General features: G+C 38.8%; 1 protein-coding gene across 7 annotated transcripts in view; it reads left to right on the top strand.

Annotated features, from left to right (window-relative positions):
* ATP2B2 (ATPase plasma membrane Ca2+ transporting 2) overlaps positions 1-26,937 on the top strand; it is a 572,092-nt gene that overhangs the window by 263,307 nt on the left and 281,848 nt on the right. Inside the window, exon 1 of one of the 7 annotated variants that reach the window (XM_067463584.1) lies at positions 24,216-24,274. The exons of the other annotated variants lie outside the window; for them this stretch is intronic. The gene's annotated coding sequence lies outside the window, so the exon portion shown is untranslated. Of the gene's footprint in view, positions 1-24,215; positions 24,275-26,937 lie in introns of those variants that run through there. 7 annotated transcript variants of the gene reach the window in all.

The raw sequence follows: 26,937 nt of genomic DNA, 5'->3' as shown, positions 1-26,937 counted from the left end.
GCCACAATCTACTTTGCTGGAAGAGAGCAATGTATTTCCCAGGCAGCTCTGTATAATCAGAGATGGAGATTACTCTAAAGCAGGGGTCCACAAACTTTTTAAACAGAGGGCCAGGTCACAGTTCCTCAAACTGTTGGAGGGCTGGGTTATAGTTTGAAAAAAAACCCCCTAAGTTTCAGACTTAGGACAGACTAAGCTATTTAATTCAGAAACATAAAGGACAAATAGAAAATGAAACGGATTGGACAACGATAGAAGAATACTTTAACCAGAAATGGCCTAGAACCAAAGTCGGGAGGAAAGAAAATTCCACAGACCAAGGGAGAAATAAAAGAAGAGAAAGAGAAGATGGAGAAGGAAGGAAATTTGGGGGACTTCTTTCCCCCAAATTGGGAAAGAAGTCCCCAAATTGGGAAAGAAGTTGTCCAGGAATACCTGGCAGCTCTTAATGAGTTCAAGTCCCCAGGGCCAGATCAACTACACCCAAGAGTACTGAAGGAACTAGCGGAAGTCATTTCGGAACCATTGGCAACCATCTTTGAGAGTTCTTGGAGAACGGGAGAAGTTCCAGCAGATTGGAGGAGGGCCAATGTGGTCCCAATCTTCAAGAAGGGAAAAAAGGACGACCCAAACAACTACCGTCCGGTCAGCCTCACGTCGATACCGGGCAAGATTCTGGAAAAGATTGTTAAGGAAGCGGTCTGCAAAGACTTAGAAACAAATGCAGTCATCGCTAATAGTCAGCATGGATTTATCAAAAACAAGTCATGCCAGACTAATCTGATCTCTTTCTTCGATAGAGCTACAAGCTGGGTAGATGCGGGGAATGCCGTGGATGTAGCGTACCTGGATTTCAGTAAGGCCTTCGACAAGGTCCCCCATGACCTTCTGGCAAGGAAACTAGTCCAATGTGGGCTAGGCAAAACTACGGTGAGGTGGATCTGTAATTGGTTAAGTGGACGAACACAGAGAGTGCTCACTAATGCTTCCTCTTCATCTTGGAAAGAAGTGACAAGTGGAGTGCCACAGGGTTCCGTCCTGGGCCCGGTCCTGTTCAACATCTTTATTAATGACTTAGATGAAGGGCTAGAAGGCATGATCATCAAGTTTGCAGATGACACCAAATTGGGAGGGATAGCCAATAGTCCAGAGGACAGGAGCAGAATTCAAAACGATCTTGACAGATTAGAGAGATGGGCCAAAACTAACAAAATGAAGTTCAACAGTGACAAATGCAAGATACTCCACTTTGGCAGAAAAAATGAAATGCAAGGATACAGAATGGGGGACGCCTGGCTCGAGAGCAGTACGTGTGAAAAAGATCTTGGAGTCCTCGTGGACAACAAGTTAAACATGAGCCAACAATGTGATGTGGCGGCAAAAAAAGCCAATGGGATTTTGGCCTGCATCAATAGGAGCATAGTGTCTAGATCCAAGGAAGTAATGCTACCACTCTATTCTGCTTTGGTTAGACCACATCTGGAATACTGTGTCCAATTCTGGGCACCACAATTCAAGAGCGATATTGACAAGCTGGAATGTGTCCAGAGGAGGGCGACTAAAATGATCAAGGGTCTGGAGAACAAGCCCTATGAGGAGCGGCTTAGGAAACTGGGCATGTTTAGCCTGAAGAAGAGAAGGCTGAGAGGAGATATGATAGCCATGTATAAATATGTGAGAGGAAGCCACAGGGAGGAGGGAGCAAGCTTGTTTTCTGCTTCCTTGGAGACTAGGACGCGGAACAATGGCTTCAAACTACAAGAGAGGAGATTCCATCTGAACATTAGGAAGAACTTCCTGACTGTGAGAGCCGTTCAGCAGTGGAACTCTCTGCCCCGGAGTGTGGTGGAGGCTCCTTCTTTGGAAGCTTTTAAGCAGAGGCTGGATGGCCATTTGTCAGGGGTGATTTGAATGCAATATTCCTGCTTCTTGGCAGGGGGTTGGACTGGATGGCCCATGAGGTCTCTTCCAACTCTTTGATTCTATGATTCTATGATTCTATGATTCTATGAATGAAAAGGAAAATCCCCGCCAAAGACACCAGGAAGATAGACCGAAGGAAGAGGGGAACCTCGCTCTTTGTCTCATACTTTTTAAAACACTTCTGCACTTTCCTTTCCGACTTCTCACCTCTATACCTACACCCCCTATCCAAATCCCATCTCCCCTATCCCAGTCTCCATACCCCCTACTCTACTTTTCTAAACCTCTAACCTCTGACCTGTCCTGCTTATATTATCTTACTTTTAACTATAGTGATTTCTTTTAATTATATGTATTAAAAAATTGAATAAAGATAATTAAAAAAAAGTTTCAGACTTAGGTTGACCCTGAGCGAGGGCCGGGTAAATGACCTTGGAGGGCTCCATCCGGCCCCCGGGCCTTAGTTTGAGGACCCCCGCTCTAAAGGAATGCACACTGGACCCTCAACTTCCACTGGAGGTTGGTTCCAGGATTTGAGAAGCCATGGATATAAAAATCCATGGATGCTCAAGTCCCGTTAAAATGTCATCCCTTATATGAAATGGCAAAATCAATTTTTGGAGGTTTTTGTGGGAAGGAATATTTTCAAGACACAAATTGTTCAATTTGGGACACAGAATATGTGGATGCAGAGGGCTGACTGTATCTTGTAATATTACTAGAAGTGCTAAATAGTTGGTTTGCTTCACACTGCCAATATGCAAAGGAATTGAGAACACCATGCCAACCAGTGTCTGCCCATGTGTTTTTAAAACCAGCCATACGAGGTACTGATCATGATAGGCAATACTTCACTGGAGGGCATTTTTTGCCCCCTCTCATAATAAGGGTCTGCTGGGGTCAACCAGCAGATGGGAGCTTTGGGATCAATATGAAGAAATACCTCACAGAGCACATAGTTAACCTTTGAAATTTGCTATAAAATGTAGTAATAAATGCCAAAATATACAGTTTCTAAAAAGGATTGTATAAATTCATAGAAGAGAAGGCTATGAACTTCTACTTGTTGTAATGCCGATATATTATTTCCAGGATCAGAGGGGCACTATGTTTCTTTATACCAGTTGCTGGGGAACTTACATAGGGCCCTTCTATACAGGCACTAAAAACTAGTTTGAAGCTAGCTTGGGGTGTCCGCAAAGTTCACACCCAAGGCATGCGGCAATGTACATCCAGCCAGAAATAGCGTGTTAAAAAAATATCACCAGAAATTCTGGTTTAAGCCATAAAATCTACTGAAGCTGATAAGTATATATCCCATACAGAGCAGTAACTTAAAAACAAAATGCATATCACTTATGAGGATAAGGCTAGCCCTGAAGCATTTGGGGAGGCAACCACATGAACAGCTCAGCTGGAAGGTAAACAAACATCTCTTCCCTGAGAGGGAACCACAGTGTTCCCATGAGAATACTCACTTTTATTTTCTTGCATTGTCCTGGCTTTATCTAGCTCTGATCCTCATTAGCCAGACTGCTTTTTATCAGCCCATTCTGCTGGTCAAGGTAGGAAAAATATATCTTGGATCAGACTGAACCATAATCAGCTGATCTTTGTGGCCACCATCCCAGCTCCCAGCCAAGTCGTGAAATACCTGTGTAAACACTCTGCAGGGAACCAAGTCCCTTAAATCCACACCCTGGATTAAATAACTGCGTAGAAGCACCCAGAGAGGAAAGCACTTTTACGTTCATATCCTGTTTCTGAGCTTGCTGGAAGTATTTGCTTAGAATTCTGAAGGACTAAATAGACATATGGTTTGATCCAGTCTGACTCCTTTTATGTTCAGCTTGATAATATGTAAAACCTTATTTAAAGGATGAAGAAGGGCAAAATAATGTGATAAGGATTTTATTTATAAAGAGATAATTGACCATGGATAGACTAACAAGCTTAAGCTCTTTTATGGAAAATGTCATGTATGTCTGTATGAGACGTCCTTCATTGAGCATCTTCCAGCTGGACTTCTACCCTCCTTTATGCCTTGCAACCAGTTCAGCTATTTTTCCACAGCATTTCTCCACCTCTTGGAGACAGATAAATGTTGCATATTGATGTGGTATACTAGGCCGCAGCTACTAAAATGTCTGTTCCTAAGATACTGTTTGCAGCCGTGCAGATACTCTGTACCTGTTTAAAAGATCAGCTATGACACCAGTAGTAGTGATACAGACTCTCATGTTAGTGAGATCCTAGACTCTGTATCTGACAACAATGACAATATTGACATTTGAATTATTCCCCCAACTGATTACAATACTACTGGCACCATTTTTATTTGAAACATTCATTTAGTGAGTAAACAAGGAAATACCAAATAATCTGTTAAATTGATTGTCTGTCCAGGAACATAGACTTTGTCTTTCAGCTTTCTTTGCTTTTGAAGGCACCCGTAAGTAGACCAAAAATCACAAGGATGTCTGATATTTTAAAAGAACTTTTTGAAAGAAAAACTGAAAAGGTTTACATATAACATAATGTAGTATAATTTTATTTTTCTGTATATGCTGTATAAGATGCCATGATATTGTATATTAAAAACAAAAAAGGAGTTAAATATTGTAATCTCTCTGTGACTTCCCTATATTTTCCATAGGAATCCTAAGATTAGTAGATTCGTTGTCTACTATTTTGCTTAGACAATTATGTTAAACATAGAATCTCATTGTTTGCTTATTTTTGTTTTTAAAAAAACAAAAGATGCTTTGTAGTTGTTACCTACCATCAACTCAACTTTGACTTATGACTACTATAAGAATGAGAGACCCCCAAGTCACTAAGGAGCAGCTTAAAGAACTGAGTATGTTTTGCCTGCAGAAGAGAAGGTTGAGATTTCCATGTTTAAATATTTGAAAGGCTGTCATAAGGAAGAGAGAGCAGTCTTATTTTCTGCTGCTCTGGAGACTAGGACTTGGAGCAATGGGTTCAAATTACTGGAAAGGAGATTTCATCTGAACATTAATAAGAACTTCCTGACCAGCTTTCTGCTAATAGCATGGTGTCATTTGCATATCTTCCACATGTTCATCCCTCCAACATCCACATCTCCTCCTTCAGAGTCTAATCCAGTCTTGTGTATGATACATTCACTGGACAAGTTAAACAGACAATTAAATGCAGCCTTATCTGATCCCTTTGCCATCAATTAGAAAACATTTCATGTCTATGTATCCTGTCCTGATGGTAGCCTCTTAAAGAGAAGGTGCACAGGGTAGCTCGTGGTGCCTCGCGTGGCCTCCCTCTTCCCCTCATCATATGGTGGGGATGGGAAAGATGTGTTGGCACTCTTTCCCTTCCTCCATTAGGTGGCAGAAGGGGCGGCAATGTGCATTGCCCCGCCGCCCTTTCTGCCATCAACATAGGAAAAAGGGGAGGAAAGTGCAGGTAGCTCTTTTGGAGCTACCTAAACAACGCTTTCCTCCCCGTAGTGGTGGAGGAAGCACCTTTTGGCACTTCTACTCCACTTTGGGAGGAATGTGAGCAGGGCCTGCCATGCGTTGACCATACCATGCATAACAGCAGCAAAATGGGGCAAAAATGCCCCGTGTGAAAAGGTCCCTCCTCTCATATCCTTAATCTCTTTTTTTGCCACAGGCCACCTATCTCTGTCTTTGAGGCAGTGGTTGAGGCATTCTTTCTTCTTCATCTCTCAGATCCCCAGTCTCTCTCTCCAGACTCTCATCTTGTTTGTTTGCTACTTGTATTGTGTACGAGATGTGCAACAAGAGAGGGACTGAGAATATGGGAGCAAAATGAGCAGGAGTGCTGCAGCCTCTGCCTCAAAGGCATAAGTTATTGGCTGGCAGAAAGAAGAGAGAGACTGAGGATCTGGGATGTGCTCATCAGAAATAAAATTTATGCTATGTATTTTCCCCTAAGATAACTCATTAGGTATATGCAAAGACTGGTATTTCAAACCATCCAAAATACGAAGGTTGAATGAAAAGTAATGCCTCCACCTTCGTTATTTGGGTTTGGATAGGAATATTTTAATAAATCAAACGCAGAAATAATCCTTAGAATGTGCTCTTTAACTACCACTATACACTTTTCCATATAATCACCAGACAATTGGATACATTTCTGCCAACAATGTACAAGTTTTCTGGAGCCATCATGGAAGAAGTCGACACTGTTTCTGCAACCAACATCTCACAATTCTCTCAAGGTCTTCATCAGAAGCATAATGATGTCCCCGCAGATCTTCTTTCATTATCGGGAACACATGGAAGTCAGACGGTGCTAAATCTGGACTGTATGAAGGATGTCGTACGCTGACCATTAGAGTTATATTATAGTAAATAGCTGAATGAGAAACATTATGGCAAACCTTCTCTAGACAAATTTTGCCAGGAAAAATTCAAGAAAACTCCTTGCCAAGAAAGCCCATTAGGGTTGCCATAAATTGGAGATTACTTGAAGACACAGAATAACAGCAATATAGCTGAATACAGGAGGGAATCTGAACTGAAGCTAACTACTTTGAGATTTTAAAGGATTACGTATCTGGCAATAACACTACAAACTGGCAACAGAATTAGAAATCTTACTGTTTTGGGAAACATTGAAAACAATGGGACTTAAGTGCTAAGTATTGGCTGAATGGGCTGCCTTAACATGGCTAAAGTCATTATTCATTCTGATGACAAGTACAGTAAGAAGGTTGATTTTCTGTAGTTCACATTGGTTTTACCTTGACATACTAAGAGCAACACTTTGAGTTATGAGGAAGGATCCCCAAACATTAGTGCCATAAACGTAATGTTTTGCTGTATAGGTAACCGTCACATTATGCCCTTTTAATGCCCTCGAGGGAACTATCAATATCTAAATTGAGGGATAGATTATGTGAGCACAGTGCTTTTTGAGACTTGTAAACATGATGCTCACCTATATGTGCAATTGGGAAACAGACTTCTGATATCTCTCCTGGGTTCCATTATATCCATCCACTGAACTGGCCTAGGACATTTGCTGTTTGGATGGGAGCAACAAATGCAACCTCTTCCCCAATATCAAATACATAGAACTTGAAGCCAGCCAAGTTATTTGGACGCATTTTGGCAGAAAACCCCACAAGCATCTCTTCTTGTACTTAAGTAATCACAAACGTGTTTAAATAGCTTTTGCGATCATTTTATGAAATATGGTATTGTCAGCATGAGGCAATTGCCTCACTCTGCCTGTTGTAGGACCCGCCCCAGCCTCCCCAAAATTATGCCAAAATTATTACTCTGTGCCCTGACATCACTAAATGTTATCATTGTATTTCCCTCGATTTTCCCAAAGCTTATGTAACCCTCGATAACTGCCCTTTCAAAATTTCTCTGTTGTTATCCTGCTTAAGATCTTCTTCATACATCTGCTCCACCACCCAGAGTCTTTTGAAACTGTCCTGTTTCAAAAAAAGATTGCCCTTTCCCTTTTGTTCCTGTCACCTGAAACTGCTTGTCAGAAAACTATTGCAAGACAAGCTGTCTTGCATTCTTAAAACATTTCCCCATAATTTGCCATTTCTGTGAAGTGTTTGGAACATGGCCCCATCAAACCAAATTCCCAGATAGTTATGTCACATGTGTAGGTGTATGTGCCTTCAAGCTGCCTGTCGACTTATGACAACCCCACCAATTTCCAAGGGTTTTCTTAGGCAAGGAATCCTCAGAGAGCATTTTGTCAGTTCCTTCCCCTCCAATATACTTACAGAACCTGGGATTTCTTTGCAGTCTCCCATTCAAGGACGAACCAGTGCTGGCCTTGCTTAACTCCCAAAATCAGGTGGGATCTGTTGTCTTCAAGGAATTTATGTATACATTTATGTATGTATTTATGATACATCACAGTAGTCAATATGAAATATCTGCACAAGGCTTTCAACTAAAGGCCATCACCGTTGTTTCCATACCTTTGTTCGGTTTTACAGAAAGTACTCAGCATTTTTAAAAGACAGCTCTCTATATTTATGAAAAGAGAGCTGCATATAGGCCTACACATTACAATAGCTATAAGGTATTCTCAGGAGTTCTGTAGTGCTGTGACTCATCAGAGCACTTTAACAAATACCCCATAAGAGCAGTTAATATACTCTTGTATTACTGTAGAGTTGTAGATGGGAACTTTTTCTGATGCCTACAAGACTGGGAGAATGTATTATTTCTAGCCAAAGGAAGACATGTTGGTTATGTGCAACAAATGGACAACAGCTGTGATTGTATTGTACTTAAAACTTGAATGGGCCTAATCTGAAACATGAGTGCTGCCTGAAAATTGAGGTGATTGCATGACAGATTAATGAGGGCAGTATAAATCTTTGCTCTCAGTTCAGCTTTAAGTGCAAAGCTTGGTTGCATCTCCTCAAGTGATGCATTATCAGTGATATTATCTCAAAAACAATGGCAGGCATTGAACAGATAAAGTGTTCCAGAAAATTATCTAAGAAGGATATAAAAAAAAAATCAAGAGAAGGGGTGATATATTTATAAGTCTGCAGAACAATTTTTCCACATGTGTTCGTGTTTCATGTTTGATATCAACAGCATATCACAAGTGATATACAGCCTATTCAGGAAGGGAAAGGGGGTTGTTTTCTTAAAGACAAATTTTAAAACACTGTTATTATAATGTTCATTATCAATTGATAATGAAATGTTTTCACATTTTGCAACAAATTATTAGCAACCAACATTTTGCAGTTTTACTTCCTACTCCTATAAAGTCTACAAAATAGTTTGTAATAAATTAGGGTGAAACATACATTAAGTAATAAAACAAAAATAAATCATAAAAACATTAAGCAACAGTAAAACAACCAGATATAACAACTTTCTCTAAAGGGCAAAGACTAAATTATCCTTCTAAGTGAGACTCTTATAGCAAAGTGTCCCAGTCAGCATGTGTCATTTACAGCTTTAGAGGTAAGCACTAGCACTTTGAATAAGCATTAGACAATCAAAATATAATTTATGTAATGTTACTTCATCATTCATTAGAATTCCACCTGCTGGATTTTGTATTGGCTGTAGCTTCTAGATAATTGAGAGGACCACATCTCCAAATTATTTCAGTCATCCCACCTGAGTATTCATGTCTCATTCTTTTGACTCTACCGCAGCTCACAGAAGATATTATTTTAAACCACTCTAGTTAATAGCATGGGATGTTAGACTGAACCCAAACTATATATCTGCTCCTTCTGGGGGAGTACAATCTCATGCAGAACAGTACAACCTTATGCAGCAACTTCCTACACGTCAGTCTACAGTGCTTAGATCAAGCATCAGGTTATGAACCACCACGAACTACTGACCAGGAAACAACCAGCACCTGCAGAGCCTCACTCAGTTGAGAGGATTATGAAAAACAGAGCACTGTGTTATTAGAAAACTGGTGACATTTTACTACCCAAAAATCTTAGACAATCTCATTCAGAGGTTTCATACAGATTTTAAGATGTACAACAAGTAAGATACCATCTTGAAGGATTCCACAGCACACAGGAATTCTGCCAAGGCACACCCCCAGTCCCAAACGTTGCTTGATCTAAAGAGGCACCCGGCAGGAGGCCTCTTAAACCAAAGAAGCTATTCTTTGAAATGCCCCTTAACTTTGAAGTCTGGGCCTGTCTCTCCTGTAAACGATGTGACCTTCGTAGAAACTGGGAAACATTTCTGTCTCTAACTATCTGTTCTCTTCGGTCCTCATTACAAACCCCAGGTGGAGAGATATCACGACTAACTTCCAAAACATTTTCCTCCAGCTGTTGAGTTTCATTTTCATCCCCGCTGACCTCTGCATCAACAACAGATTCCACACTGTCAGGGTCAGGGAGAGCTTGCTCAGTTGGAAAAACTATCAGAGAATCCGGTTCACACAGATCAGGATCAGGCTGAACCCCAACAATCCCTTTCACACGTACTGGTTTCAAGCCAGGTGTCACTCATCCTGTATCTATGCATTTAATTATTTTTGACTGAGCTCCTTCTACACTGCCATATATTCCAGATTATCCAATCAGATAATCCACATTATCTGATGGTTTATATGACTCTACACTACCATATAATCAAGTTCAAAGCAGATAATCTGGATTTTATATGGCAGTGTAGAATGGGCCTAATTGAAGTACCATAAAGTACTGATTACAGGAATGGAAATTTGGACGACAGATTGGATCACGACTCTAGTTATGAGATGCATTGTGTTGTCTATTGTTGTGTCAATATTGTATATTATGCTTTTATGGTTTTAAATTGTATATCGTTGATTGATTCTTATCCTTTTTGTAAACCGCGTTGAGTCGCCTGTTGGGCTGAGAAACTGCGGTATACAAGTAAAGTAAATAAAATAAATAAATAAATAAATAAATTTTCCCATGTTAGCATTTATTTTGTTAGCTTTAGCCTAACTCTTTAATTTGTTAAGGCCATTTTGCATCCTGATCCTGTCCTCTGGGTATTTTATTTATTTTTTATATCACACTGTTTCCCTCTTAAAAGGGACTCAAAGCTATCCCTACCAATTTGGTGTCAGCTGCAAATTTGATAAGCATGTCCTCTATTTCATCACGTTAACAATATTTTTTTTAAAAATGATTTTTTTTTGTTATGTCCATAGCAAAAGGAAGAACATGAAAATGGCTACTGTGTACAGGTGATGACAAAATGCTAACAGGGCATAAAAAAGCAGAACTATTAAAAACCTTCTTTAACTCAGATTTTCCCCAAAAGATAGAAGCAGATGTTACAGTAGGGGAAATGCAGTGTATAATAGATAAAGAAGCAGCACAGGAATATCTGGCGAATCTAAATGAATTCAAGTTCTCCAGGGCCAGATAAATTACATCTAAGGGTATTGAAAGAAGTGGTAGAAGTAATTTCAGAACCACTGACAATTATTTTTGAGAACTCCTGGAAAATACGAACTTCCAGCAGACTGGAGGAAGGCAAATGTTGACCCCATCTTCAAAAAGGGGCGGGGGGAGAGGATCCAAACAATTATTGTTTAGTTATTGAAATCAATATCTGGAAAGATTCTAGAACAGATAGTTAAGCAATCTGCATTCACTAAAAATCAACTAGAAATTCCATCAGTACTATTTTCTGAAATTAATTGACTCCCCATATTGCAATGTCCCTTGCACTAAACCATAGAAAAGTTTTGAGAGATCCATGGCTGAAAAAGGAAAAACTAGTGATCAGGAAAATCAACAGGGATGCAGTTTCTCTGTGTTGCATTCTGCTCCCAAATGTAGTTGAGCAGCACCAACTAGCCACTTTTTATAGCAAGTGTTTTGTGCTTTTATATTTGGGGGAGCACAGTTTGACACGTTGTCCTTAGAAGCCTTCTTTTATTGTCCAGTCATCTCATGACCACTATGAATATGACCTAATCATAAAGTCTACGAACCCTTTCTCTATAATAACTCAAAACATTATGTAGACAGTGTGCCTCTGTCACTATTACTTTCCTTCATTTGATATATTTTGCTGTAATGAAGTATATTGTCAGTTTCAAAAGTTGCTATTCTTGTTATTGTTGTTTTATACATCACTTTTTCTCTCTTAAAAGAGTGAATTCCAGGCCCTGTTTGCTGTCCTAATAAAGATACCATTATGATATGGACTTTGGGGGCATCTAATCTAAAGACTCTGTTCAGATGAGTTCCAAGACAGATTTTCTATGTCTGCAGTGATTCATTCTTTGAGCATTGTCTATGTTGGCACATAGATCAGTCATGGACAAACTAGATTGTTAAAAATTGTGGCTGTTAGGAATTGTGGAAGTTGAAGTCCAAAACACCGGGAGGGACAAAATTGGTCCATGCCTGATATAGATGGATTATGGCATGTTGACACATTACTGAAGTTGTTCATTTGTGTTCAAAGGTCTCTGATTTAGGGATAGCAAAAAACCACCTCCACTCAAGAAGGCATGAATAAGCTGGATTTTCTTGATCAATCTAATTTAGATAGAGGCAGATCACTCAAGAGTGTCCAAGTGATTGGGTGAACTTTTTGGGATGTCTTTTGTACTTCTTCAGGTGCATCAAACAAAAGCAGATCTCATAACCAAACTATGGAGTATTCTGGACACTCTCGTGGAACTATATTTATCGCAGCAAGAAGGCCAGAGCAAATATGAGAGCTTTTACCTTGCCACTTCCTTGTATTTCTTTTAGTTGCTCCTTTCTATCTTCCATATATCATAGTCTATAATGTATAGAAAACATGAGTTTTCCAAAAGTGCTTTCTTGTTTGTGGGTCATCCTATTTTAGAAAGACTCCAGGAGGGAGTCTAAATGTTCAGCTCTCTAACAATCCTCTATGGGATGTACAAAATTATCTTGCAGGATATACAGTGATTGACCTAGTTTTAATACTTTTGAAGTGCACAGAATTAAAACAATGAAAGGACAGAACACTCATAAGTTTATAAAATACTATAGGCTTCCCCGTTTATGGGAACTAGGTCCTGCTGCATTCTATGTAGCATATATTTGTGGACCTGAAATTATTGTTACAAGATGAAAGTAAAGCTTTCTTTAGGAGTTATTTTATTCATGAAACATATACTTGCATGAGGCTGAGGGTCACCAAACCTCACTAAGATTGATGTATGCAATACTTGGACAGGAGAGTGCATTGTTTCTTAGGAAAGCCCATATTATAAGTCCATACTTATAATAATTAGGCAGAGACGTAGAATTTAGTTCTATTAAAAATAACATTGAATCATTCTGCTTCTTTGTGTTATTATTTTGTTGTGGTTCTCCGTCAAAGTATAGTCCATGAAGTCTTGATTGTTTCAAACTCTTTAACATTATGAATAATCTGAAGAAAAGGTCAAATGGATTAGATGAACTTTTTAAAAATAAAAATCATGTGGAAAGGGGAAACCAAAATGAAACTTAAGAGTCCTTAAGTAATTTTTAGGCCTGGGTAACAACGGAAAAATTTGTTTCTAAAATCGATTCGTTTTTTGGGGGGTTTTGCGTTTCGTTATTTAAAATAATTACAAAATTTTCCTTTAAAAAAGTTCGATATTTACGAAATTTTGTAAATGTGAAAAAAATTACAAAACAATAACGAATCGATTTCCGAAACAATAACGAATCGATTCGTTAATGGCGGACGCGACCGCGCAATATGCTAAAAAACCTCCAAATGGGACAGGGGGAACTTCTGAAGCTTAATTAAACCAAAAACAACTATAAAAACCCTTAGAAAACCAAAAACAACTATAAAACTTGCCCCAGACATGCGGAAATAATAACGAAACGACCTCAAAACGATAACAAAACTAATACAATAACGAAATACAAAACATTTACGAAACGATTTAAAAATTCGTTTTTTAAAAAAATTGCTCCAGACTGGTTTGTTATCGTTTTGTAATTGAAAAATTAACGAATTTTTTAACGAATTACGAATTAACGAAACGAAACCGCCCAGCCCTAGTAATTTTGTAATGCTTTGTTACATTTGCCTTTATTTTTATTCCAAATTTCCATTTCTAAGTTACATTGCCCAGCTCATATCTCCTAACCCCCCATACTCTTTATTTTCCCTGAAGATAGAGACAGTTTGAATTCTAAAATATACATTATCCTGAACCAGAGAAGAAAATGATAATATTGCGATGTTTGCAAGTACATTCTAATTGAGGTGTATACCGGCATAGAACAATATAACAAGCAATTTTTATGGCAATTTTGTAAATCTGCAAGTCACCTTCACAGTAGAATGTGTTCCAAGCTCAGCCATGGGTCAGCTGCCATCTCCCAAAAGATAAACTGTTATGCTAGTTACAAAAATCAAATGACTAACTAAAAGAAGCTTAACATCATCCAATTATGTAATATTCATTTTCAAACAGCATGAACACAGTACTTTCATAATACCTAGATAAAACTGAAAGGCATTAGCTTCTGAATAGTTCCACAAAAGTACTTCTTCTTAGAATAATATGTGATAGCCAGTACTTATGGTTTACTACACAAATGGTTTGCTAACATCTCTGTTACAACAGCATAGTGTTGTTGGGATCCTGTGCACTGCCAACAACACAAATCTAAGATTTCAAATATCAAATGGCTTCCCCAATTTAGTCAAATTCTTGAATCTTTCAAATTTATGATTTGTATTCATCTGAAATCTTGTCGCAGAACCAATGTCACATGAACCAATCATTATAATCTTCTGGATTCTGATCAAGTTTGGAGCTGAACAAAAATCTTACCCCACACTGCTTTCCTCTATGTCCTTGTTTATGTGTGTGTGTGTGTATGTTCAGATCACCTTTTGATTTATGGTGGCCCCATGAATTTGAAAGGATTTTCTTAGGCAAGGAATGCAAAGAGGTTGTTTTGCTAATTGCTTCCTCTGAAATATAGTCCACATCACCTGCTGTTTCTTAGTGGTCCCCCATCCAAGTGAATTTGTAGTATCTTACATGCACCTATCTATAAAAATTCTGGTTATTTTGACTCTGCCAGTGGTGATAGTGATATTGATAAATGTTCCTCCTCACTATACTTCTCCGGTGTTTGTTATTGCTATAGCAGATAGCCAAGCATCACTGTACTACAAGGGGTATTGTCTCCATGTTGCTACTTCTAGTAATGGAACAGCAGAATCTCATTCAACAAATGGATAGGTAGAAGTTGGCACTAGTTTCAGATTCTGTCATGCCCATAGTTTTGGGTGCAACCGAATCAGCCAATTGCATATATATTTCTAACCAAATTATTTATTAGATTGCTGGACTCTTGGACAGACCAAATAGGGCAATTAATATGTTCAATTAATATGTTCTTAGATTTATATTAGCTTTTGAAAACTTAAGTAGAATATTTTGGATTCTAAGCAGAGGGAAAAAATACATTATTAAGATGGTAAGCAGCAATATCAGATGGAAGATTCAGAAAGATAAGGAAGGATAAGGATAAGTTGAAATTTCCATACTGATCCTTTAGTGTCTCCAGTATAGTGTCTTCTTTGCTTATTTATGCATTCAGTATCCATGCTCCAAAAAGTATTTTCCCCTGGAGTATTTGTGGGACTCTCTAGGTCCTTCAGCATGGTTTTATGGTTTGCTTCTGAGCCAAGTATAGTAAAAATATTGAGTTCGCTATTATCCACTGTTTCTTGTATCCATAGTGTGTGTGTGTTGGGCTGTAACCCCTTCAGATACAGGGGTTGTACAGTATGTTTGAACATCATAAGATTATTTCTTCACAATGAATTTATTGATCATGCGTTTCACATAACAGTAGAAACAAGACACTATGTGTAACCATATTTAGCTGTATATTTTGTGTTCTTAAATATGGAAATCAGTATATACAGCATGGTGGCCATATTAAAGCCACTGATAGTTTGAACCCTAACTTATTTTGTCAGAATCTGCTACTTTAAATACTAATTTATTTAGAGAAAGGAAATTGTTTCTCAATAAAAAACTTGTCTAAGAATTTAATCTGAAGGAACAAGCTGTGCAAACTTTTGTTAGCTCAATGACTGAACTGGACCCAATGAAGCATATTGTGCAAGCCCATCCCATTTCAGGCATGTGGTCTGTGACATGTTTTCCTAGATCTCATTTACACACACACACACCCTACACATACACTGAAAAATATGAAAGTATGTAGTTCTGGGTTGCGAGGGCAAATAAAGTTCAACATTTTCTGATGTATCTCTCAAGAGTTTTAATGAAGATTAAGTGAGCAGCAAACCAACCAACCACACTGCCTGGAACTCATTAATTAAAATCCAAGATATACATGCAGTGTTGGTCGGTGGCTTCCATGTAAATGGGATTGTTCTTTCTGATTGTAAAGGAGCTCTCTCCAAGGTGCTGAACCTTGTTCCCAGAATATTATATTGAGGGCAAAGTCCAGTGCCTTAAGAATTCCTTTAGAGTTTGTATTAAAACCCAGAGCAGAAGAAAGGAACAATAAAATATAAAACCATATATTACAATTGTAGAACAAACTACCCAGAAAAAAAAGAAAAAAAAGTGGTATAATATAAAGGCAACTGATCAATAAGTGTAATCAATTTTTTTTTAAATTACACGAAAATTCCAAGTATAGGTAATAATATATAAATAAACACCTTGAATGCTTAAAGCAGTCCCTTGTGCCAAAACATGACATGACCTTGCATCCAGCCTACATAAATTGGGTTGGTGGGAGTATCTTCTTCAATGAAGATGAAGCCCATCATGTGAAGAATCCCTGGATTCCATTGTACATTTAATCTGTTACAAACATTTTCTTCTGGATAGCAACCAATGTGAAGAGCAGCATGCCACTAATAACTGACAGTATGAAATACCGGAGCTGGGTTAGTGGTAAAGTGAAGGGAATTCTGCCTAATGACAATCTATCTACTACTAAATATAATCTATGAATGCATATGCTACATTTATATCATAGCACTTAAGGTCCTGTAAAAATGGTGTGGGTAACATTAAAATGCTTCAGTATAGCATATAAGATGCCCTCTTTATTTCCTGATATACTTTCTACTTGGAAAGCTAATACATTGCAGATATTGACTGCATTAAAAATGAAAATGGCAAAGAGGTTTATAGACTTTAAAGACTAAGATATTTTATTTGATGTAAGCTTTCATGGACAACATCCTATTTCAACATCAGATGCATGGAACATAGCCTTTGTTGGTAGACATGGAAAAAACAAAAGATACCTCAACAGCAGTTCTTTAAAAGTTATAGATGTGAGTGGAGTGTTCCTTCATAAATAAATATGAGGCGAGGAGATGGGTCCTTCATAAATAAGTATGGCTGCCTATGATTCTGGTCTCAATACTCAGGGTTTGTAGTAATATTCAAAGCTTGGGACCTCAATAACTAAAGAAGTATCACTTCCTGAATAGGCCTGCTAGAGAACTGAAGGCTTCATTGCCATGTAAAGAAGACTTTCAAGTGCACAATATTTAGGGATAACTGAATAGATGAATGGTAAAATTTGCCCTCGTTCTGACTGTACCCCACACCTGACTCTATACCTCAAGTTTGGTAGATATACATATTTTTTCATTTTATCTTGAGAATATTTTGAGTGTAATTCTAACTCTTCAATGTATCTTTGTAGCTTTTGGTTGCAAAATAGTCAAATGAAGAGATGAATGGGATTGGAGACCTTATAGATACACTCCATATGGTCTTACTTGGCATGTCAATTGATTTTTAAATTTACTCATTTTTGTTACATTAATTTATTATTTGCTGTTTTCATGATAGCAAGATTGATTCCTGCTTCACTTGGTTGTTACTTTAATGAAATGCATTTTGTGTTGGCATAATTTTGTAAAAGTTATATCTGCAAGTAGGAAAAATGAATAATGACAGGATGCTTTGAAACAGTTCTGGGACTTGAAGGAATACTGGGTAAAATCCCAAGGTCATAAATGCTTAAATAAGAGGCAGTTCGTGATGGATGGGAATTTCTTAAAACGAACATATTGAAGGCACAGTTGCAAACTATTCCAATGAGAAAGGAAAATGGGAGATGTCTTTAAATAAACAGGAGAAATATATAAAGAACTTTCAGGCAAACTGGTGTGTAAAAAAGGATGCATACAAGGCAAGGAAGAAGGGGAAGAAAATCAGAAAAGCTAAATCTCAGCTGGATTTCAGGCTTGTCAGTAATAAAAGTGGTATGGGTTTGGCTATGTTTGGAGTAAGAGGAAGAACAAATAACAGTAGAGTAACCTTATAAAGAGGAAGATGGAACTACTTGTCATCTTCTTAACACCTCCATATTCTCCCCAAAGGAAAACAGTGCTGGTGGAAATAGAACAAATGATACAGGAAGAAGACTGCAGTGCAGAATGGATAAAGAGGTAGTATGGGAATATCTAGCTATTTTCAATGAATTGAAGTCTCCAGGGCCAGATGAACTACATCCAAGGGCAGTAAAAGAACGTACAGATGTAATCACAAAGCCATTGTTACTCCATGCCAGATGAAAAGAAGAAATTCTTCGATATGCCAGGAAAATAAATCATCAGACAGTGTCCGAGAACTAATGCAGGAGTCCAAACAAAGGACCCAAGGACGTTTAAGAGAAAGACATTTGGAAAAGAAGAGAGGTGTGAAGAGCACTGCTTGAGAGTATGAATGAACTGGAAATACTTTCAGACAGTTACATTCATGGCTTGGAATAAACATTTTATACACTGTTTCTGAAGTGTCATTATAGGTAAACAAAGCAGACAAATATATGTTTGTAAAGTTTATACATCTTTAAAGTAAGATGGAAAGGAGTGTGTGAGAGAAAATAAGAATGAAAGAGAGAGAAGTCAATGAGATATGTGTACATAGATGTAGACAGAGACTGCTTTGTCACTGAACCTGGTGGGAAGAACAAGATGATTGGGTAAAGGACATGGCAGTTCATGTATGGATTGGATGCCCAATGCTGCTAATATTGGGGGCACCAACATGATATGCACCACCTTTCATTGTATTCCACACTATACATTGCTTTTTAATACATAGCATGCAGCTGCATCAGTTCTTTCTTCTTATGCAGGAATAAGTGAAATGAACCTGATCTGGATCAGAGTCATACCATTGAGGATAAGATGAACTTTAACTCTTTTGCACCTGCTGTGGTCCTGATTCTCCTTCTCTTCACACTCTGCTTTTGCAATTTACTTATGAGGATAATCACTAACTATTGTCTTCTTGGGTTACTGGCTCTGAAATCAAATGACAAATGAAATGAAGTTTCTCTTTAAATGCAAATATTTGCCCACAGTGGCTTTCCAAGTTGAGTTCCAGGCCCTTCAGAAAGCCAGTCCAAACCTGGATGAATAATGTATTCCCATTTCATTATTTGAATCAATTCTAAACTTGTACGGGAAATCCTAATTGTCTGATTGTTATCCAAGGGCATATTAATCTAAATTCACATATTTACATGACAACAAACCCCAGATAAAACAGGACTATGGTACAAGCTAATGTTCACTTGGTGCAGTGTTTGTATGCTTTCAAGACATTTCTGACTTATGGCAATCATATCACAGCACTTTTTGGGGGAAGATTTGTTCGGAGGGGGGTTGCATTTGCCTTCTTCTGAGGTTGAGATAGATCTCAAATGGGTAACATGGTCTCCAGAGTTGCAATCCAACACTCAAAACTGCTACACCAGGCTGGCTCTTGGTATTGCATAGTGACTAGTGGTGCATCTACACTGCAGAATTAATGCAGTTTGACACCACTTTTAACTGCCATTGTTTGATCATGGGAGTGTTACAAGGGCTTTGGCCTTCTGTGACAAAGAGTTCTGGTGACTGACCAAACTATAATTCCCATGGTCCCATAGCATTGAGTCCTGGCAATTAAAGTGGTAACAAACTGCACTAATTCTACAGTATCAAGGCACCCCATGATTGCAACTTCCCATAGTTCAGTGCCCAGCTCTGTCACACACTACTGACAGATGTTATTCAAAGTAAGATATAGTCTCTCAGTTCCATCTTTTAATCTGGAAAACGGGATGATAATAGTGATGTACTTTGCAGTATTCTTGCAATTATTGTTTAGCTATCATATGTGAAGCACTTTGAAAATGTGGCATGGTAGTAGGCCTAATTTACTTATTAACTTTACAAATGAAGCCAGAGGATACTTATAATTCTATTATTTTCAGGATAAAAGAGTATATAAATGAATACAAATATGGGTATGCGTCCAATATTTATTTTAGTGTTTCTAAATATATTTTCTCTACGTTTTGCTGTGTATTATTTTTGAATAGGTGAACAGGACAATTAAGTTCAGGATTTTTCTGTGTATGCATGTGCATTCTATCTTTATATTTTAAACAATGCATAGATCACTGAAGACTGTGCAAATAGTCAAGGTTTTGCTGCACTCTAGTTCTTTTAATGGCTCAATAAAACACCATGTCCACCCTGTGAACACAAGAATAGTATGTTATTAGGTCAGAGGTCCAGCCCATTTAGACCAGAGATGTTGCCTCTAGTTTCAGATTATACTGAGAAAAGATTAATAATATAGAGCTTTAACAAGGTTATTGTATTACATGTTCATTAGTGATCTTGCGACTGTACATGAAAATATAAATGCTCCTTGCTCTTTGTTCTCACTCTGGGGCGGCTCAACCCATTATGCAAAGTAAGCATTTGCAGTATAGTTAATTTTGCCCAGGGGCGCTCGTGAGGCGCTCTTGACGGAAAATAGACCTTGACATATGCGAGTTGTAGTTACTCGGATGTATAGTTCACCTACAATCAAAGAGCATTCTGAACTCCACCAATGATGGAATTGAACCAAATATGGCACACAGAACTCCCATGATGAACAGAAAATATATATCAGTGATTGGTTGGGGGGGGGGGGCAAAATACTGTTTACTTACCGTTGAAAATTTCCGAGGGCCACCTCTGTTTTCGCTGTTGTGTGTATGTATATGTGTGTTCAAGGGGTGAGCATTCTCATGTTAAACTTTATACAAGAAAGTTCTTTCTGCTTATTTTATGCAGTCCAATGGTTTGATTTCATGAGGGATTAATAACTAATGAATGCGAATAAACAACCAAGCTGCTTATAGTCTCTAGTCAGCTTGGTGGACATTGTTCTATTCTAGCTCTTTTCTCTTAATACCCAGCCTGTGTAGGTATCCAGGTCATTTCCCATATTGGTATTGAACAAGTGCAGATTTACCTACCTGCCAAATGATTCCTTCATTATGTACTTCCATACACAACCATATATAAAATACAGAGAAAGATGAAATATGTGGAGAATTCTTGTAGATGATAGTTTGGGTGAGAATGAGCTCTCTGACCTATCTTTCTCTGAACAACTCTGTTACATTTGTGAAATTAGGCAAATGCAGCTCTGGAATATTAGATAAGGTCAAGTAGAGTTAATGAATTATAGATAAGAGGAGCATATGGGGATGAACAGCCCCCCTCCAATGAGAGTATGTACAAGACTTGTCCTACAATTTTAATAACAATGCTGAGAGAGGAAGGGAAGCACTAGATTCACTACAGTAGCATCTATATATGTGTATTTTTGCTTCTGGCAATGCTGGCTACCATGTTGGGTCTAGTTGGTGGGATGCTTAGCCATCCCGTGTCAACCTACTTTTTCATTATGCTTCTAGAACTGACGTGTGATGACTGAAGGAAAGGTATTTGAAACAAAAGAAACTTTTCACAGTCCATGCTAATAATATGAGTTTACCTTAACTGGCATGGCTGCATCCTATGGAATTTGGGGGTTTGTAGTTTGGTGAGACACTAGAACTCTCTGGCCAAAAAGTATTAATTTGTTTTTTTGTCTTCAATTCATTTCTGACCTAAGTCATGGAGGTTTCATGGCAAGATTTGTTCAGAGGAGTTGCTTTTGCCTTTGTCTGGAAAGGTGTGATTAGCCCAAGGTCAACCAATAGATTTTCATAGCAGAGTGGGATCCAAACTCTTGTCTCCAGAGTTGTAGTCCAATGCTCAAATCATTACATCACGAGGAATGGAACCATGACAGTTAAAGTGGAATCATAGCACCATAACTATATTGTATGAAATGTCCTTTTAAGACAGGGAATGCAAGAACAAAATGACCCACACAGTTCTTCCTTGTTCCACCCTTTGGTTGTCTGTGGGAATAAAATAGAGTGAGATGGAGGCATGGGCATATGAGCTTCTCTTACTTTTTCCAATTTTCTGGCACCCCAAACAGTTCCCCATGTTCCCTGAACTGGGCCAGGAGAATAAATTTAAGAAACAGAAATGGGAGCACTCAAGCAAGAGGAAGTGTCTGCCATCTCAAACCACGGTGCTACCAAGCTGTTTCAGAAAGCATGGAGAGAAAGGAGAATAGGATGTGGGGGAATTGGACGTGGCAGCCGAATGCTGTGAAAAGTCTGACACCTAAAGTGGGCATTGGGGAAGATTGTTGCCCACCAGAGATTCAGTTTTCCGTGCCACTATGCATTCAGTCCAGGTCATATCCCCCAAAACAGTCTTTTTATTGATAGATACTTGTCAGTCTATGAAAGAAGTGGGACTTCAGTTCCAATGTGAGTGTAGTTTACTTGGTTTGAGAGAAATCTCAGTGTCTGTCCTGGATGCAATTCCTCCAAGCTGCCTTTTCAATGAGATTTCCATGGGCTTTCACTCCTGCAGCAAATACAACCCCCCTGCTTGTTATGAGTGCTGCATCTTTGGTTGCAGCCTGACAGACAGTGCAGTTTATTTTGGTTTTCTATAGAAGTCTCTCCCTTCCTCCAGCCTGAGAAAAAAAATCTCAAGGAATTTCAAAGTTCAGAATCTTAAAGGAAGCCACAAAGGGAACCTGAGAATATCACTGCAGCAGAACCAACAGCCATGAACCTTGGGTTAGTAGTCTATGGTTCAGTTTTAGAACAAAATATGCTGGATTCTTACTCCAGCAGCTCTGCCTCGGATGGGATTGTGTTTGGTAACGTTAGCTGGCCCCTGTTGCCCAGGTGACAACGTGATGACTCACAGCATAACAATGAAGGTAATAACACTGTGCCAGTTGCACATAGCGCTGGGAGATGCCATACCCCCCCCCCCCCCAAAACTGATGATATGAACAACAAGGTTAATAGCTTGATCATCACATTAGCTGGTACAGGGTAGTGGAGGCCTTACTCTAAATGAGCATTGGGAATATTCATGCAGGAACAGTCATCCCAGAATGTTTCTTCAGTAATTAATTCAAATGCTACAAAAACTGTCTTTCCTTTCGCACTTCATTATATACATCCAAGACTTAATGCAATTCTCACACAGTATGCACTTTCCCTAGTTATGTTCTGGTGAACTAGTTCAAAACAGTTCCATAAAGAGACCATGTTGCCCTCCCTCCCTCAAGATTGGCAAAGGTTTCAAACAAATAAATCATTTCTACCATGTATTTTAAAAAGAAAATAATGATATCATTTAATACCTCTCATTTATTATCATTTTAGAGTGTCCAGGAGGCAAAATAATCACTCCCAGTAAAGTTTAAGGGGTACAGATGAGACTCTGATGCTGTTCAATAGTGGAGCTGACTCATACTTCAGATATATTTAAATTTCCCTACACCACTAGAGAAATTATACTGTTTAGCCGGCATTGTACCACCTGACACCTGTCGGGAAGTAGCAGCCAGTAATGAAAGAACCAAGGCACTGACATCTCCAGCCCATCCTCTGTTCAGATATCAGCCAGCACGCTAATGTCTTAAATCAAGAAATCGCTTTCTAAGATCTACAGAGATACTCGCAGGAACACCTCAGCAAGCAAGAGTCCAAAAGTGGCAGGTTAAAACCCAGAACCTCAATCAGTGGCTGATACTGGATGAGGAACTCCCTCCTGGGCACACAGAAGACTGAGTGACTTGGAAGGCGCTGAACAGACTGTGCTCTGACATCAGGAGATGCAGAACCAACCTCAAGAAATGGGGCTACAAAGTGGAGTCTGTGACATGTGAGTGTGAAAAAGAGCAAACTACAGACAGTCTACTACAATGCAACCTGAGCCCTGCCACATGAACAATGGGGGATGTTCTTACAGTGAGACCAGAGGCACTTGAAGTGGCCAGCTTCTGGTTAAAAGAAAATTAATATAATGGCAAGTTCTTAACTTTGTTTTTTTTTAAATACTGTATATGTACATTATAACTGTATTCTCAATTCACTTCTGACACAATAAATAAATAACTGGTTTTAATCATGCTTTCAACAATCTTGTTTTTTAATTTCTTTTCAACTTTTCTAAATCAGTGTTTAGAAAAGTTGGATCTTTACAAATAATTGCAAATGTACCTTGAATCCCATTTTAGGAGAAAGGTTGGATATCAACTCAATGAATAAATGAATACAATTGTAAATAAGTGTGTGGGTGCACCTTGCTTTGCAGTCCAAGTGAGAGCTAGAAATGTCAGTCCTTTCTTTAACCTACTTTTAGGGCATCCTTCCACCTTCCAAACTTTATTTCCGAGTATTTCCTTTCAGGCTCGAAGATATTAACCTGCAGGCAGAGCCCTCTCAACCACCCAATATGCGAGGGCTTTCCTAGCAGGGAAAGCCAAGCATGACACAGTTTGAATGTAACCTAATGTCACTGCATATGAGGTCACAACAGACGTGAATCCCTTGAGTTTTCTATTTATAAATGTGGCGTTCATTTCTCGTTACATGCACCTGTATTTACAGAGTGGCCTCCTTTTCCTCACTGATTGACAAAGGTGTGATGTTCCTTCATCAGAGACGGTAGGCTTTTTATTATTATTTTTTTTAAAAAGCTTCCATTTTGGTGCACTGCAGTGCAGACTTTGGTTTAACTGGCTGAATTGATATTCTGAGCAGCAAGTAAGCAAGGATGACAGAGCATCCGTACCGCTACTCCTATTAGTGTTCAGGGAGGTGTGCTTGCTTGCAATTGCCGGCGCCGTCCAAGACGCAGCCCAGTCACGAAGCACTGCTGTCACCAGACTCTCCAAAAGCTTTCGCCCCGGATTATAGTAATATTTCACACGCTTAAAGGCACAGGCTTCCCCCACTTCTCTCTCTCTCTCAGAATCTGCATGCATTATTGCTTCTCTACCCCAGAAACCCAAGACTGCCAGGAAGTATAAAAGTATCTGATTTTTTAAATAATATGCCAATGTCAGCAATTTTAGGATGTGCCTATGACATCAGTCCCTGAAAACCGAAACATGTGTATACTTTTCTATCATGCTGTATGGCTAAGGAGGAAAAATGCTACTTCATGATTCATTCATTTTGCCCCAGTTAAGCTCTAGAGGTCTGGTCATTTCAGATATCTGTTGAAACATCTTCATGAAACAAGTGGATAAAAGTATTATCCAGCAAGAGAAAGACCTGCTCTGAGTTCCCTCGGGGAGAGAAGGTGGTCTATAAATGAATTATTATTATTATTATTATAATTATTACTATTTATCTCTACTAATATCTGCAGGTTTTGAAAAAAGGATATCACATTTTCCCCTCTCCCTGAATCCTCAAAAAGGACTATGTCTCACATAAAGTAAAATAAAAATGAGTCCTGCACATAAAAACTAGGGCTCCGTTTTTTTTTGCTGGGTATGATAACCTGGTAGTCTGAATCTTCCAGCTACCTTCTTTCATTTCATAGAGTCATAGAGTTGGAAGAGACCTCATGGGCCATCCAGTCCAACCCCCAGCCGTCTGAGAGAATATGAACTGGCCCTCTGCCTAAAACGTTTGAGGACCCCTGGTTTAGATCATTTAATGTTGGTTAGACAACACCTGGAATATTGTGTCCAGTTCTGGGCACCACAATTGAGGAGAGATATTGATAAGCTGGACTGTATCCAGAGGAGGGCGAATAAAATGATCAAGGGTCTGGAGAGCAAGCCCTATGAGGAGTGGCTTAAAAATCGGGGCATGTTTAGCCTGCAGAAGAGAAGGCTGAGAGGAGACATGATAGCCATGTATAAATATGTGAGGGAAAGTCATAGGGAGGAGGGAGCAAGCTTGTTTTCTGCTGCCGTGAAGACGTGGAACAATGGCTTCAAACTGCAGGAAAGGAGATTCCACCTGAACTCTAGGAAGAATTTCCTAACTGTGAGAGCTGTTCAGCAGTGGAACTCTTGGTGTGGTGGAGGCTCCTTCTTTTGAGGCTTTTAAACAGAGGCTGGGTGACCATCTGTTGGGGGTGCTTTGAATGTGATTTCCCTGCTTCTTGGCAGGGGGTTGGACTGGATGGCCCATGAGCTCTCTTCCAACTCTATGATTCTACGCATTTAGATCATTTTAGTTTAATTTATGGGGAGGATTGCCAGACTACTAACTGGAGCGAATTACAGGGAGAGGTCAACCCCCCTGTTTAAGAAGTTCCACTGGCTGCCGTTCATTTTCTGGTTCCAATTCAAGGTGCAGGTTCTTACCTACAAAGCCTTGAATGGTTTGGGACCTGCCTACCTGTGTGATCGCATTTCTGTCTACGAACTCACGTGATCTCTTCGATCGTCCCAAGAGGCCCTGCTCTTGCTCCCACCCCCTTCGCAGGTGCGATTGGTGGGGATGAGGGAGAGGGCTTTTTCTGTGGTGGCCGCTCAACTCTGGAACTCGTTCCCCAAGGATATTAGGCAAGCCCCCACATTGGCAGTCTTTAGGAGGAGCTTAAAAATGGTTGTTCCATTGTGCCTTCCCTGAATAAAAGAACATTAATTCACTGTTCTGACCAATTATCTGCAAAATGTCCTCTGAAGCACTTTATTCTACTTGTTGAGGCACTCAACCCTACTTTACTCTAAAAACCCTTGTTTAGATTCATTTTACTGCTGTTCACACCCAGTGTTTTAAATTTTTAATCTATTAGATTTGGCCCTGCCCACAGTGTTGGATCCTTGTGTTCTTAAATGTTTTGTTTTATTGCTGATATGTTATTTATAATGATTTTTTATTGTATTTTTTCCTTTATTTTGTTCCTGTGTTGATTTAGTGATGTATTGTATTATTTATTCATTTAAGGCATTTATATGCCGCCATCTCACCCCGAAAGGGACTCAGAGCAGCTTACAAGATATATTTTCATACTATATATTATATTATTAGCATAGTACAATATCAGTATTATATATTACTATATTGCACTATACCATTATATTGTAATATTATTAGTAATATTACATGTGATGTAAATATATAATTATAATTATAATATTGTATTAATATTACTAGTATTAAATTGTATTAATTCTTTGCCCACATGAAAGGAGGATGATGAATGGGATTGTGATGGTGTTGGATGATTTGGCTCTTTTAACTGTGATGATAATGTTTTAATGTGTATGGTGCTGATATTTTAATCGTGTAATGAAGTGGCATTGTGTTGTTATTGTATATTCTTTGTATGTTAACACATGTTGTGAACTGGTCCGAATCCC

The sequence above is a fragment of the Anolis sagrei genome, chromosome 2 (genome assembly GCF_037176765.1).
Source record: "Anolis sagrei isolate rAnoSag1 chromosome 2, rAnoSag1.mat, whole genome shotgun sequence".
Taxonomy (NCBI): Eukaryota; Metazoa; Chordata; class Lepidosauria; order Squamata; family Dactyloidae; genus Anolis; species Anolis sagrei.
Note: the sequence above shows the minus strand (reverse complement) of the source record. Positions and strands in the feature narration are given on the sequence as shown.